The sequence below is a fragment of the Pan troglodytes genome, chromosome 15 (genome assembly GCF_028858775.2).
Source record: "Pan troglodytes isolate AG18354 chromosome 15, NHGRI_mPanTro3-v2.0_pri, whole genome shotgun sequence".
Taxonomy (NCBI): domain Eukaryota; kingdom Metazoa; phylum Chordata; class Mammalia; order Primates; family Hominidae; genus Pan; species Pan troglodytes.
Genome location: NC_072413.2, coordinates 98,927,740 through 98,942,836, shown reverse-complemented (window position 1 = coordinate 98,942,836; position 15,097 = coordinate 98,927,740). Strand labels below are relative to the sequence as shown.

General features: G+C 34.6%; 1 long non-coding RNA gene and 1 other non-coding gene across 2 annotated transcripts in view; both read right to left on the bottom strand.

The window, feature by feature from the left end:
* The window catches only part of LOC104002164 (uncharacterized), a 117,203-nt gene that overhangs the window by 75,728 nt on the left and 26,378 nt on the right, over nt 1–15,097 (bottom strand). Inside the window, exon 6 of the long non-coding RNA XR_010151034.1 lies at nt 1,513–14,625. This is a non-coding gene — a long non-coding RNA (uncharacterized LOC104002164). The remainder of the gene's footprint in view (nt 1–1,512; nt 14,626–15,097) is intronic.
* On the bottom strand, nt 2,032–2,103 carry LOC112205464 (small nucleolar RNA SNORD113/SNORD114 family). The gene has a single exon (XR_002939419.1). It is a non-coding gene; the product is annotated as a small nucleolar RNA SNORD113/SNORD114 family (small nucleolar RNA).

The following is a 15,097-nucleotide window of genomic DNA, read 5'->3' as shown; positions in this document are numbered from 1 at the left end:
TAAAAATACAAAAATTAGCTGGGCATGGTGGCATGTGTCTGTAGTCCCAGCTACTCGGGAGGCTGAGGCAGAAGAATCGCTTGAAGCCAAGAGGCAGAGATTGCAGTGAGCCGAGATCTCACCACTGCACTCCAGCCTGGTGACAGACAGAGGCTCCGTCTCAAAAAAAAAAAAAAAAAAAAAAAAAAAAAAATATATATATATATATATATATATATGTTCAACAGATTAGGTCACTTGAGGAAATATAAGTTAGCTATGGTGCAAAAATAAAATGGAATAATCCTCAACTCTAAAAGTCATTTAAAAACCCTCTAACTTATTTTCTTTAATGTTCTCAGTTGTGTCGAATGGAAATAGAATTTTGTTATTGTTTACAATCATTTCTATCACTGGGCAATGCACAGAGCTTTTTTTTTTTGAGACAGAGTCTCACTCTGTTGCCAAGGCTGGAGTACAGTGGCGCGATCTCAGCACAGAGCTTTTTTACTTTATTTAAATATGTGCCCATTTATTTCTCTAAAATAATAAAAAGCATGAACAAGCCCACACGAATCAAGAATATAAAAATTAACTTAAATCCATTCCTACACTTTTTACCCACAGAAGTAAAAGCCATAATTTTCACCACTGAAAAATAATTAAATCAGGTATGGTGCATCTATTGTGTAAAGTAAGAGTAGATTTAAGAAAGAACAGCCTACATGCATTGAAATCTTTCAAGGGACATTTGTAGGACTGTACTAGATTAATTATAAACTCTTATTCACACCACATTTTAATCAGTGGCCCAAGAATGGCCTGGAATATTATTTACTGATTTATCTGGCACCCAACACAAGAATAAAAGCTACTACAAGTATCCATCTATGTGTTTTCTACCCAGATGGTAAAAATCTGAACTTTATTCCCAATAATGGATCTCATTTATACAGTACAGAGTTAGGTAAATTTAACCACTTTTTTATGGTAAATTTTCACCAAAATAGTCCATGCTAGACTCTCCTTTATGTGTTTCTTTATTCATTTGTCATTTCACTTATTCATTTAGTAAGTACTCATGAACAATTCTTTGTTTTTTCAGAGAAAACACAGTATGATCAGCCCATCAACAACCCAGAATTGTAATACAATTAAATGCAACTATACACATGAACCTGACCCCGTGGGGGAAGAGCCTAGTTTTAGGTCTTTTGCTTTGCTTTTTCTTTATCTGAACATCAGTAAGATACTACAGGATAAATAATTCACACTTTTTTAACACATGCTCCTCTTCAGTCCATGTTGTACCTCAGTGGTTCTCAACTGGGGACAATGTTGCCCCCCACAGATGAAATTTGCCAAAGTCTGAAGAAATGTTTGATCGTCACACTGGGAGGAGGGTCAACATTGGCATCTACTGAGTAGAAGCCAATGAAGTTACTACACACCCTACAATATACAAGACAATCTTGCACCATAGAGAATTACCCAAAATGTCAATAGAGCCAAAGTCAAGAAACACTGCTTTACCTTCCTCGAATAACTGAATACATTCACTCCTGTGTATACATTCACTCATGACATCATCAATATCTGTGAACATACAGATTGCATCAGAAATATGAATGGCGTTAACACCTGTCATTTGCTCATGATTCCCAGACTAGATCATATTTTCTTGTGTTCATTAAGAAACAGCACCATCTAAATAATGCAGGACAAACAATACTGATTTCTAGGTACTTGTCTCTGTATGTATATTCCTTACCCAAATAGGTATCAGATTTAATCAATTTATGTTGAAACTGAGTGCTTCAGAAGTGTGTTAATAATAATAAATACATTATACATTCTCATAATTAGGCAACATATGGCTCTACTTGTCTTCCTTTATTTACATATTTGTTTCATTTTTCATTTACTAAATCTTTTCTAGTAATACAATCCACACCTATGAACTTCAACCACCTAAGAACAAAATCCCAAATAATTCTAACTTCCACCATAATATCATTTACCATACAGGTATTAACTAGGTCTCCTCTTATAATGGACCTCAGAGTTACAGGGTTTAATCAAAATCATTGATTCAGACACCCCAGAATACTCATCATTGGTCTAGGCCTAGCATTTCTTTTTTATTCATTCATTCATACCTTTGTTTATTGTTTCACTCATTGAATCACTAACAACAAAGCCAATAGACACAAATCAAAAAAAACTAAGAACAAGATCCTTGAATATTACTGAGATCTATAAGCTTATTTTCCATAGAAGTGATACTGCATTTTTTTTAGAATGGATCCAAGCATTATACAAATAATTAACTACACTTCCTTGCTTCATACCAATCTCACATTAATATTTCATCCAGACTTTCTTTTATTTAATTTGTCCATATTTTAAAGATAGTACATGAGGTAGCCAGCCTCCAAATGGCTCCCAAGGCCCATGCTCCTGGTATGCATAGCCTTGTGTAGCTTCTTTCCATATTAAATCATGACCGCCTGTATTACCAATAGAATACTGTGGAAATGATGGTGTATGACTTCTGGAGCTAGATTATAAAATATATTGAGGGTTCCACCTTTCTCTGTCTTAGATTGACTGCTCTAGGGGACATCAACTGCCATGTTGTAAGGATACTCAAGCAGTCCTGAGGAAGAGTCTATTCGTGAAGAAACTGTGGCTTCCCACAATCAGCACCAACTTTCCAGCCATGTAAGTGAAGCAGACACTCTAGCACAGTCAAGCTTTCAGATGACTGCAACTCAACCTGACATCTTGCCTGCAACTTCACAAGAAACCCTAAGCTAAAACTGCCCCCAGTAAGCCTCTCCTGGATTCCTGCCACATAGAAACCGTGAGAAATGACAAATGTTTATTGTTGTTTTAATCCATTAAATTGTTCAGTAATTCATTACACAGCAAAAGATAATAATACAATAGAATGAACAACTGTGAACCACCATCTTAACTCACAATGAGGACACTGACACTATCTTCCTTTTCCTATCTGCTTCTCCCTAGAGGAGTGAATAGCCTTGATCTTTAACTTTAAAGAAATGTGTGTAAATCAACCACGGCACAAAATAAAATACAATATTAAAAACCTCTGAAATTAATAAAAGCCCTCCATCATTTGTAATGGACCTAAGTTGGGCTGAATTAGACTAATCATAAACCTTGGTTCACTTCCATTATTGGTTCTTGTATGGTATGCTTTTTATATATGTATATATTTAGCTGTTTATTCTTCTAACATAATTTAGTGATGAACAAGCCACCTAAACCCAGGACATGAACTTTATTATCTACAACAGTCTCTGAGCTCCTTAACCACAGAGGCAAAACACCAATATCTTTATTGTTATCGAATAATTAGCTGTGGAATGTCCATTGTGTGAAGGAAAATACACATTTTAGAAAGAACGAAACAGCAAAGACTTAACTTCTTTTAGAAATTATTTTAGATTAATCATAAACCTTGGTTCCTAACACATTCTCATTATTGACTCCAGAATAACCATACCTTTTATGTATGAATTTACTTACTGTTTAATTCTTAATATAATGAACCCTTAAATCCACCCAAAGCAAGAGTAATAAATGTAACCACTAACAACTATCTATCTGTATACTCCCTAACCACATCAACACCCAAACCTCATTAATTTTTTTAAGGCACCATATTTGAGCATTTCTGAGAGTGTGCCATGAAGCAATGATCCAAGATCTACCTTAATTTAAGCATTTACTGACTCACTTGTGTTCTTTCTTTTATTTAATTACTCCCAAAATAATTTGATCATTTATTCATTTTTTCTAAAAAAAGAATAAAAACAAACAATAATCAAGACGTGAAATACCATTTCATGCAACTGTTGACACGCACTTTGTCCAAAGTGGGATCCATGTAGATTTCTTTTATTTTTCATCTGTAAAAATGGGTTAATTGTTATTTTTGTTTGATGACACTTTGGCCAATCCTCCATACTCTTTTAAATAATTGAAACGCAAACTCATTTATTCATTCACTTTTTACAATACATCAAAATGAATAAAAGCCAAGACAATGGACAAGAACACTGACTAATATCTGTTTGTATGCTCACTGCCCAAAAATACAAACGGCTAGATCATTTTTGTTGTTTTAGATAATGTTCAGTGAACAGAATTGGATTAATAAGACCTATGGTCATATTCTCAGTATTAGTCCACACCTGGCCTTCTTTCAATTAGGCAATTATTGGAACAATTACTTTTAATGTAAATGATTTGTTTCTTTTCTAAATAAAACTGACAACCCAACATCAATCCAAAATTACAACAGGGACTCTCGTGAAATTAGATATGTCTTTTATGGAAAATAGTAAGGGACACTTAATCTATTTATGTTATGAAACTCAGTGCTTCAGAAAATAACAATAATTAGTAATAACCCTTGTTTCATTAAAGACTTCCATAATTAGCCATCATTGATTTCTACATCTTTATTCTTGCATTGGTTCACTTCTCATACAGTTCACAGGCATGAAGAACTGAGAATCAGATCTTTGGCTATTCCTAACTTTTGCTGTAAGCCCCTTTCCCATGGACGAAATAACTAGTTTCTTTTTTCTAATAAACCTCTGAGTTACAGAATCTAATCAAAATCTTTGATTCCTACAGCTCAGAATACTAATGATTGGCTATACTTGACATACTTTATGCATTGTTTATTTCTTTATTCATTGATTCATTAATAATAATAGTATAATCAATTCTCATGAATCAAAAAGCTCAAGAACAACATCTGTGAATACTAATGATTGTATATATGTCCATTGACCAAAGAGCTAATAGATGGAAGTCACTTTTTGCAACATATGTGTGTGTGAGTTTGTATACGTATATATACATATATGCACTTTTTGCACTTATAAATTAATCAACTTCCTTCTTTCATGTCAGCTCCATGCTACTCACTGGTCCACGGTTGGTCCTTTTTCAAGTGCCAAATATGGTATAATAAATCACCAAGGAATCATAATCTTACACACACACAACTAGAACACTGACAACACTGTCCATCTTCCTATGTGCTCCTCCCTCAAGGAATTAATAGCCTAAATCTTTATCATTGGAGAGGTACTTAACTGAATCACAACGCAACAATAAAACAATTTGAATCATCTCTGAAAATGAATGAAATACCCTGTATCTTTTTTATTGAATTTTACTAGTACCAAATCAGATTAATCATAAATCCCAATTCTGAACATATTCTCATCACTGGTCCATATTGGTGTTACCTAGTTTTATTTATTAATATATCCAGTTATTATTTTAATAAATTCAGGCAACACCCATGAACCAACCTCCCAATCCAAGAACAGTAAACAGTAATTGTTACTTACATAAATCTCTTCTCTCCTTACCCACAGAAGTAAAAGGCAAGATCTTTAGCATTAGAGAATGACTAAATCAGTTCTTCACCATAATGTGCTCATTTGGTGAAGTAAAATACATACTTTCAAGAGAAAGAAAGACCCTACAGTTAGACTTTTTAATGGAAATTTGTTTGGCAGTATTAGATTAATCATAAACTTCCGTCATCTCATCATTGCCCAAAAATGGCACTCCTTATTTATTGACTTGTGTAGTTTGGGCTTTTAAATAATACAATGAATATCAACATGAGAATAAGAGCCATATCTATCATAAATATCTGTCTACATACTCCCTATCCATAAATTTACCAGATAGGTGATCACTTTTAGTGGATCTCACTTGTGCTAAATTAGATAAACGTAAACCTTTGTTTTATGGCATATTCTCATTAATGATGCAAAATCTTTCTGATTTACATGTCTAGTGATTCACTTATTTACTCATATATACAATTATGCATGGAATAAATTACATATCTGTTTTTCTAAAGAATTACTCCACAGAAATTTCAATGTGTGCTTTATCCAAAGCAGGGGCAACCTGGAGCTCTATTTATCTGGACAACATTAGAGTATAACTGGAGTAATCATTATCTTTGGTTCATAACACCTGTTCCTCACTGGCCCATGCTTGGCCTTCTCTTAAATAATTGATCTAGATATGAATAACCTCCTTTATTCCCTGAGAACAACATATCAATAACAATGGACTCCAAGACAAAGGTTAAGAACTGTCAATATCTGTCTACATATTCATAGCCCATAGCTACAGCCCAAAAAATCCTCTTTTAATTTTCTTAAAAATAAAACTCACTAAATAATGTTGGATTAATTATAACCCTGGTCATACGACACATTCTGAATATTGGTTCGTGTTTGGCCCTCTCTCAATAAAATATGGTAAACCCACCAGCAGCCCAGAACTGAAATATTCTATGATCCCTCTCTATGAACTTAACCCAAGTTAACCCAAGTTAGAAGCGCCTAGATCCTACTTTCTCTATAAGGACACCAGTAGGGTAGAACGGGATTAGTCATAAGCTTTATTCCACATCACATGCTCCACACTGTCCAGAGTTGGCCCTTGAGATATAATTATATTCATTCAACTTAAAAAACAATATATAATTACCAGAGATCCCAGACTCTACACTTGAACTTGAACACAAAACAAAACAACCCATAGAAATAACCGACTCTATCCCTTGCCATTTTTTGTCGTTTTTTATAAAATTCAGTGGATACAATCAGATCCATCATAACTGGTGTCATGTAACACATCCTCAAATTGGCACATATTTGCTCCTTTTCTATTACAGTCATGTAATCTTTTGTTTGTGTAAATATTTTTCCTTCTCAATAAGCTGACAGCTAGCAACCTCTTACCAATCCAGAATGCCAACATGGACACTTAGGTGCATCTGTCCATGTGCTTCTGTGTGTCTGCAGCTCCTATGTACTCCAAATGACAGCTTTTGCCTATATATTATATTGAAATTCAGTATTCTACAAATATATTCCTAGAAATACTTGTTTCATGACATGCTCTCATAAATGGTCCACATATGACAGTCTTTATCTTCACTTACACATTTATTTGTTAATGCATTCATTGATTCATTTATGATCCCTACCTAGGAAGCACTAAAGCCCAAGAAACTGAACTTTTACTCTGAATTCCACTCTCTTACAGAGAAGAGCAAGGTCTCTTTCTAATGGACTTCAGAGTTTAGGGTTTAATCAAAATTAATGATTCATATGCCACAGAACTATTCATCACTCACTTTTTCCTCATGTATTTACTTATGCACTGTTTATTGATTATGCATATTATTTCATTCACGGTTTCACCCACAAAATAATTTAATATCCATGAATCACAAAAACCCAAGAACAAGACCTCTGACTGCTGCAGAATGCTATTTCCAGGCTTGTTTCCCACAGAGCTGGTAGACGAGATCTCTTTTTAATTGGGCCTCAGACTGTGCCTATAATTAATTGATAACCTTGCTTCCTACCCATCCCGTGTGCTACTGCTCTTTGCTCAATCGTCTTTCGCTTAATTTACTCATAACTTAATAGCAGTACAATGAACACCCTATCACCTCATTCCACAACTGGAACACTGGCAATTTGTTCAGTATTTGTAGGTGCTCCCTCCCCAACAATGAAAAAGCCTAGATCTTTATCAATAGAGAAAGCTTCTTAAAATACGGTGCACAATAGAGTAGAATATTAAGCAACTGTGAAAATGAATACAACCCCCTCCAATTATGTTTGCAAGGGATTTCAGTTGTACCAAAATAAATTCATCTTTGTAAGGGACATCAGCTGTACTAAAATGAATTCATCTTAACCTATGGTTCATTACATATTCCCAATATTTGCCCATGCATGGCATTGTTTAATTGGTTTTGATTTTATTATTTTATTTTTAATTGACAGATAAAATTATGTGTATTTATCGCATACGACATGATGTTTTGAGGTATATATACATTGTCGAATGACTAACTCTAGCTAATTGATATAACCATTACTTCTCGTAGTTGCCATTTTTGTGGTGAGAACACTTCACATCCACTCTCTCAGCATTTTTAAATTCTATTTATGTTTGTGGTAGCCATTCATTCCCTTGAATTAATTCCATGGACAACATGAATAGCCCCCTTCAAAGCAAGAACAAGAACTCTGTTACTTAACGTGCCTCTCTGCTTCTTATCCACATAAGTGACAGCCATGATCTCCATCATTGGATAACAAATAAGTCAGATCTGGCATACAGAATGTGGAGTAAAAACTAGATTTTAGAAAATTCAAGAAGCAGCACAGATTTAGATTTTTTTTAAGGGACCTAAGTCCTGTTGTACCAAATTTATGGAAAAAAAAAACTCCAGTTTTTGTCAAATTCCCATCATTAGCCCAAGAATGGCCCTGATTTTATTTATTGACTTTTTTAATTACTAATTTAGGCAATATAGTGAAAACTCCCGAACCTGTGCCCTAAAAAAAAAATAAAAAACTATGCATGTTCCAAATTCTATCACTTAAGCCCCACCCACATAGGTAAGAACCAAGGTGATCTTTTTTATAGGTCTTCCTTGATCAGAATTGGATAAATTTATGTCCCCATTTCTTAACACATTTTCACCAATGGTCCATGTTTGATCCTAATTTATGAATCCATTTATTTGTTTATTTTTTATTCACTCATGGAATAATTTGTTAGTATTTTTATTTTCTTCAAGGAAAATGCAAAATGGCCTACAATATTATTACAAATAACTGACTCTATGTTCTTTATCCACAGTGTGCAGAACCCTAGTCCCCTTTTATTTATATGAACATTTTTAATGATACATTAACTTTATTCATCTATGTTTGTCCTCTTTTAAATAATCCCTTTCATGCAATCAGTAGGACTGCTATACTCCAACAATAACCAAGCTAAGAATCAAATCGAAAACTCAATCCCTTTTACAGCAACTGGAACAAGAACAAAAAAGTGCTTAGGAATATACCTAACCAAAGAGGTGAAAGATCTCTACTAGGAAAACTACAAAACACTGCTGAAAGAAATCATAGATGACACAAACAAATGAAAACACATCCCACGTTCATGCATGGATAGAATCAATATTGTGAAAATGGCCATACTGCCAAAAGAAATCTACAGATTCAATGCAATTACCATCCAAATACCATCATCATTCTTCGCAGAACTAGAAAAATAATCCTAAAATTCATATAGAACTGAAAAAGAGCCCACATAGCCAAAGCAATACTAAGCATAAAGACCAAATCTGGAGGCATTACATTGCCCAACTTCAAACTATACTACAAAGCTATAGTCACCAAAACAGCATGATACTTGTATAAAAATAGGCACATAGACCAATGGAAAAGGAGAGAGAACCCAGAAATAAAACCAAACGCTTACAGCCAACTGATCTTCAACAAAGCAAACAAAAACATAAAGTGGGAAAAGGACACCCTATTCAACAAATGCTGCTGGGATAATTGGCAAGCCACGTGTAGAAGAGTAAAACTGGATCATCATCTCTCACACCTTAAACAAAAGCCAACTCAAAATGGATCAAAGACTTAAAATCTAAGACCTGAAACCATAAAAACTCTGCAATATAACATCAGAAAAACTCTTCTAGTTATTGGCCTAGGCAAAGAGTTTATGATCAAGAACGCAAAAACAAATGCAACAAAAACAAAAATAAATAGATGGGACCTAATGAAACTAAAAAGCTTCTGCACAGCAAAAGAAATAATCAGCAGAGTAAACAGACATCTCTCAGAGTGGGAGAAAATATTCGCAAACTATGATCTGACAAAGGACTAATATTCAGAATCTACAAGGAACCCAAACAAATCAGCAAAAAAACAAAAAACAAAAAAAAATCTATCAAAAAGTGGGCAAAGGACATGAATAGATAATTCCCAAAAGAAGATAAACAAATGCCTAAAAAACATATGAAAAATGCTCAACATCACTAATTACCAGGGAAATGCAAATTAAAACCACAGCGGGATGCCACCTTAGTCTTGCAAGAATGGCCATAATTAAACTATCAAAAGTTAATCAATGTTTGCATGGATGTGGTGAAAAGGGAACACTTTTACACTGCTGGTGGGAATGCAAACTAGTACAAGCAGTATGGAAAAAAGTATGGCGATTCCTTAAAGAATTAAAAGTAGAACTACCATTTAACCCACCAATCCCACTACTGGGTATCCACCCAGAGGAAAAGAAGTCATTACATGAAAAAGACATTTGCACACACATGTTTATAGCAACACAATTCACAATTTTAAAAATATGAAATCAGCCTACATGCCCAACAATCTGCAAGTGGATAAGGAAAACGTGATATATATATATATACACACACACACACAAACTGTGGAATACTACTCAGCCATAAAAAGGAACGAAATAATGGCATTCGCAGCAACCTGGATGGAGTTGAAGACCATTATTCTCAGTGAATTAACTTAGGAATAAAACCAAACATTGTATGTTCTTACTTATAAGTGGGAGCTAAGCTGTGAGGATGTAAAGGCATAATAATGACATAATAAACTTTGGGGACTCAGGGGGAAGGCTGGTAGGGGATGAAGAATAAAAGACTACACATTGGGTACACTGTACACTGCTCAGGTGACAGGTGCGCCAACATCTCCAAAATCACCACTAAAGAACTTACCCATGTAAACAAAAATCACCTGTTCCCCCAAAACTATTGAAATAAAAATAGAAAATTTTAAAAAAATTGTTCAGTGATTAATATATAGTAAACAATTGTTAGCTATACTGCTAACATTTTTATTATTTTTTATTATTTTATTATTATAGTTTTATTTTGTCATTGCTATGAAGGAAGTATTGTTCTTGATGCTATAGATAATAAAAAAGTATTCTGTCAATAAAAAATAAATAAGCAAATAAATAATCCCTTCCTTCATTTACTTAGAATAATACTCTCATAATTGGTGCATATCCAGCCCTCTTTGGCTGAATTCATTGGTATGTGTCTTTATTTACTCATGCACTGATTTACTACTAATAATAGGGTTCATATCAGATGTGCAAAATCCCAAGCACGAGATGCCTATATTCCTCACTGCAGCTACAAGCTCATGTCCCACTGAGGCAGTAAATTAGGTTTGTTTTTATAATGGACCTAGAGTCATATAGTTTAATCAAAATCCTTGATTCAAGCACCTCAGGGTACTTATCATTGGTTTAGTTTTGAGACATTTTAATTTATTTATACAGTTGTTTATTGATTTAATTCATTAATTGACAAAAATTGCTTCATCAATATTCATGAATCACAACAAAGCAAGAATAAGATATATGAATATTATAACTGATGGATGTAGGCTAATTTCTCCAAGAGCTAATCCACCAAATCTCCTTCTACAGTGGATCTCACTGTTACACATATGGACCAACCAAAATCCTTATACAGTCCCACACTCAATGTGGTCCAGGCAGGGCCCTCTTTCTCTAGCCTTTCCTCAACTTTTTCAAATTTTAAACATTTAACAAAGAACATAAAGGAACCACTTGTTTTACTTCCCTGACAACATTTTTTTCCTTACTTGTGTTTTCTCTGTCAATAGCTTAGAAACCTAAATCTTTATCAATGGCAGAATGTGTAAATTAAGAGTGGTGAAAAAATGACATATTAAACAATTGTAAACTGAATGAAGTTATTTTCTTCCATCTGTTTTTTAGTGGAACCCACTTGTTCAGAATTATATTGATCTTAAATTTTGTTTCAGGGTACATTTTCACCAATGCTCATTCTTTTTTTAAGTTTTATTTTATTCTTAAAATAAAATAAAATTTTATTTAATTGACAAATCCTTCTTGACCCTCTTTATGTATTCATCTATTTGCTTATTTACTATTTAATTTGTAATAGGTTAATTTAATCTCATATCTATCTTTCGAAAGAAAATTAAGAAGGATAAATCTACCAGCATCCAAAACTGACTATAACAAGAACAAATCTGTGAACATTAAGCATTTAGGAGTCCAGACATTGTATCCTTTATATGGACATCAGCAGTATAGAAATGTATTATCCTAATACTTGCTTCAAAATTTATGACCATCACTGGTCTGTCATCTGTCCTCTTTTAACTTATTGTGACATAAACTTATTCATTCATTCCCTTACAATCCATAGCTGAGAATCCAAAGAAACTGTTCAAAAACTCTGAATAAAACTAACATCTGTCAATCTGCCCATCACCCACAGAGATAATCAACTAGATCTTCATTCTCATTGTTATTCAATGAACTCAATGACTAGAACTGGATTAATATTAATTCTTATCACCTGACACATTCTCAACACTGGCCTTCTTCCATTTTCTTCTTTATGTAAAAATCTTTCCCTTAGAAGTAAGAGCAACCATCCAGCCCTGGGCTTGTGTGTATTTTATTGACTTCAATGCTTCAAAAACATAATAATAATCCATTGGTTCATGCTTGGCTTTCTTTTTTTATTCATTTACACACTTGTTTAATAAGCTCACCTGTAATCCCAGCACTTTGGGAGGCCTAGGTGGGCAGATCATTTGAGGTCACGAGTTCGAGACCAGCTTGACCTACATAATGAAACCCTGTCTCTACTAAAATACAAAAATTAGCTGGGCATGGTGGTAGGCACCTGTAATCCCAGCTACTCAGAAGGCTGAGGCAGGAGAATCGCTTGAACCCAGGAAGCGGAGGTTGCAGTGAGCCGAGATCGCGCCATTGCACTCCAGCCTGGGCGACAGAGTGAGACTCCCTTTCCAAAAAAAAAAAAAGTTCGTTTATACATTTGTTCAATTTGTTTAATGATTTACTCATCGATTCACTTACACTATACTAATGTAATCACTACCATGAGGCATAAAAGGGTTAAGATCAAGACCCTGCTACAGGCCCATCTATGAAGGTAAGAGACTGGGTATCTCTTACAGTGGATTTCAGTAGTGCCTACATGGATTAATCCTCACTCAGCACTTGCCATGCTTGATCCTCTTCCATTTAGTCAGCTACTTAATCAGGTATTTGTTAATGTCAGTAATTTTCTTTGAAACAAAAAACTGAAGACTAGCAAGACACCACCAACAAAATAGAACAGCATCGATTATTACATGATCTTTTCATGTCTTCCTTACCTAAACAAACTAACCATCCTTACCTAAAAGAATTAACCATTAAACCATAGCCATTATTTTTACGGGTTTTGGTGCTTAATAAAAACTACTTATAATAGGCCAGACAGTGGCTCATGCGCTTTGGGAGGCCAAGGCGGGTGGATCACTTGAGCCCAGGAATTTGAGACCAGCCTAGGCAACATGGTGAAACCTCATCTCTACAAAAAATACAAAAAAATTAGCCAGGTGTGGTGACATGAGCCTGTGGTCCCAGCTACTAGGGAAGCTGAGGCAGGAGGATTGCTTAAGCCTAGAGGTCGAGGCTGTGGTGAGTTGTGACTGCGCCACTGTACTCCAGCCTGGGTGACAGAGTGAGACTCTGTCTCAAAAAAAAAAAAAAAAAGGAAAATAATCCTTGTTTCAGCAGTATACACTTTAATGTTTAGCATGTGCTGTTCCCATTTTTTTCTCATTCATTTATTCACTTGTCATTGATTCATCACTGATTAGCCAATAATAATACAATCAGTACCCATGGATTAGAAAAACATAAAATTGAATATTCCTCTCATTGGATTATAGCAGTGCTGAGCAATAAAAAATACAATGCCACCTACACGAATACTTGTAAATTTTCTAGAAGCTACAATATTTAAAAAGTAAAAAGAAAAAGATGAAATCAACTGTAATTGTGTATTTTATTTAGCCCAATATCTAAAATACTATCATTTAATAAACATAAATAATTCTAGAAATATTTTACCTTTTTCATATTGAGGCTTCTAAACTCGGTGTGTATTTTTCCATGTAGATCACATGTCGATTAGACTAGTCACATTCCAAGTGCACAGTAGCTCCAGTGGTTAGCACTGATGATACTAGACAGTGCATGTCTATAATCTAATTTCCCACAGAGATAATACATTAGATCTCTTCCTATAATGCATCTCAGTATGACACACATGGATCAATGGATCAATCAACATTCTTCATACATAGCAATGCCACAATTATCACTGGCCCATCCTTAGCCCTCTTTCTTTTAATTTGTCTATATTTCAAAGATGACACAATGAGCTACTATAAATCCACCATCTTCTTGCCCAATAGAATACTGATAATTACTTTCAATCTTCCTATGTGATACCCTCTTAAGCAGTTAATGGCATAGGTGTATATCAATGGAGGACTGTTTAAATCAACAGTGATGTAAAATGTATATGAATATTAAACTGCCAGCAGCACAAATAAAATAGCCTGACTGTACTCTTAATAGAAGTGGTGTTGAATTGGATTAATCATGAACACTGATTCATATAACATTCTCATCATTGGTCCATGCATGTTCTGTGATATTTTAATACGTAGAGCTATTTATTTCTTTTAAATAATACAGTCAACATCCATGAGCAAATAATCCAAACCAAGAACAAGGACCCTGACTGTCCTGTCATCAGCCTCCATGCTCCTTGCCCACAGAGAAAGCAGCCCGGCCCTCATCATTACAGAATAGCTGATCACCTGCGGTGCACTCACTCTGTAGAAGAGAAAGCAGGTGTGAAAAGGTGTGAAAGAGACTAGATTTAAACTTTTTAAAGAAATATTAAAATTTTAATATACTGGATCGACCATAATCCTTGGCTTGTGCCACATTGTCAACATTGGTCCATGGCTGGCCCTCTTTCTCACCACTGACCCACAATTAACACTTCATTCTTAATTGACTTAATCAATTGATTATTTTAATTATTAACTTAATGAACACCATTGAGTGAATTACCTAAAATAAAAATGAGAATGATGACCATTACAAACCCCTCTCTATGTGTCCCCACTTATATGAGTGACAGGCCCAGGTAAGGAGAGCCCACATCATCTGCCCAGCAGGACTACGGAGTTGCCGTGGGGTGGCACTGCTCAGTGCCTCCTATTCTTTTTGTAACTGGGAGTGGTTCTTGTGACCTTCGTGTCTATAGAATATTTACCATATAGAAGACAGATAACCTATT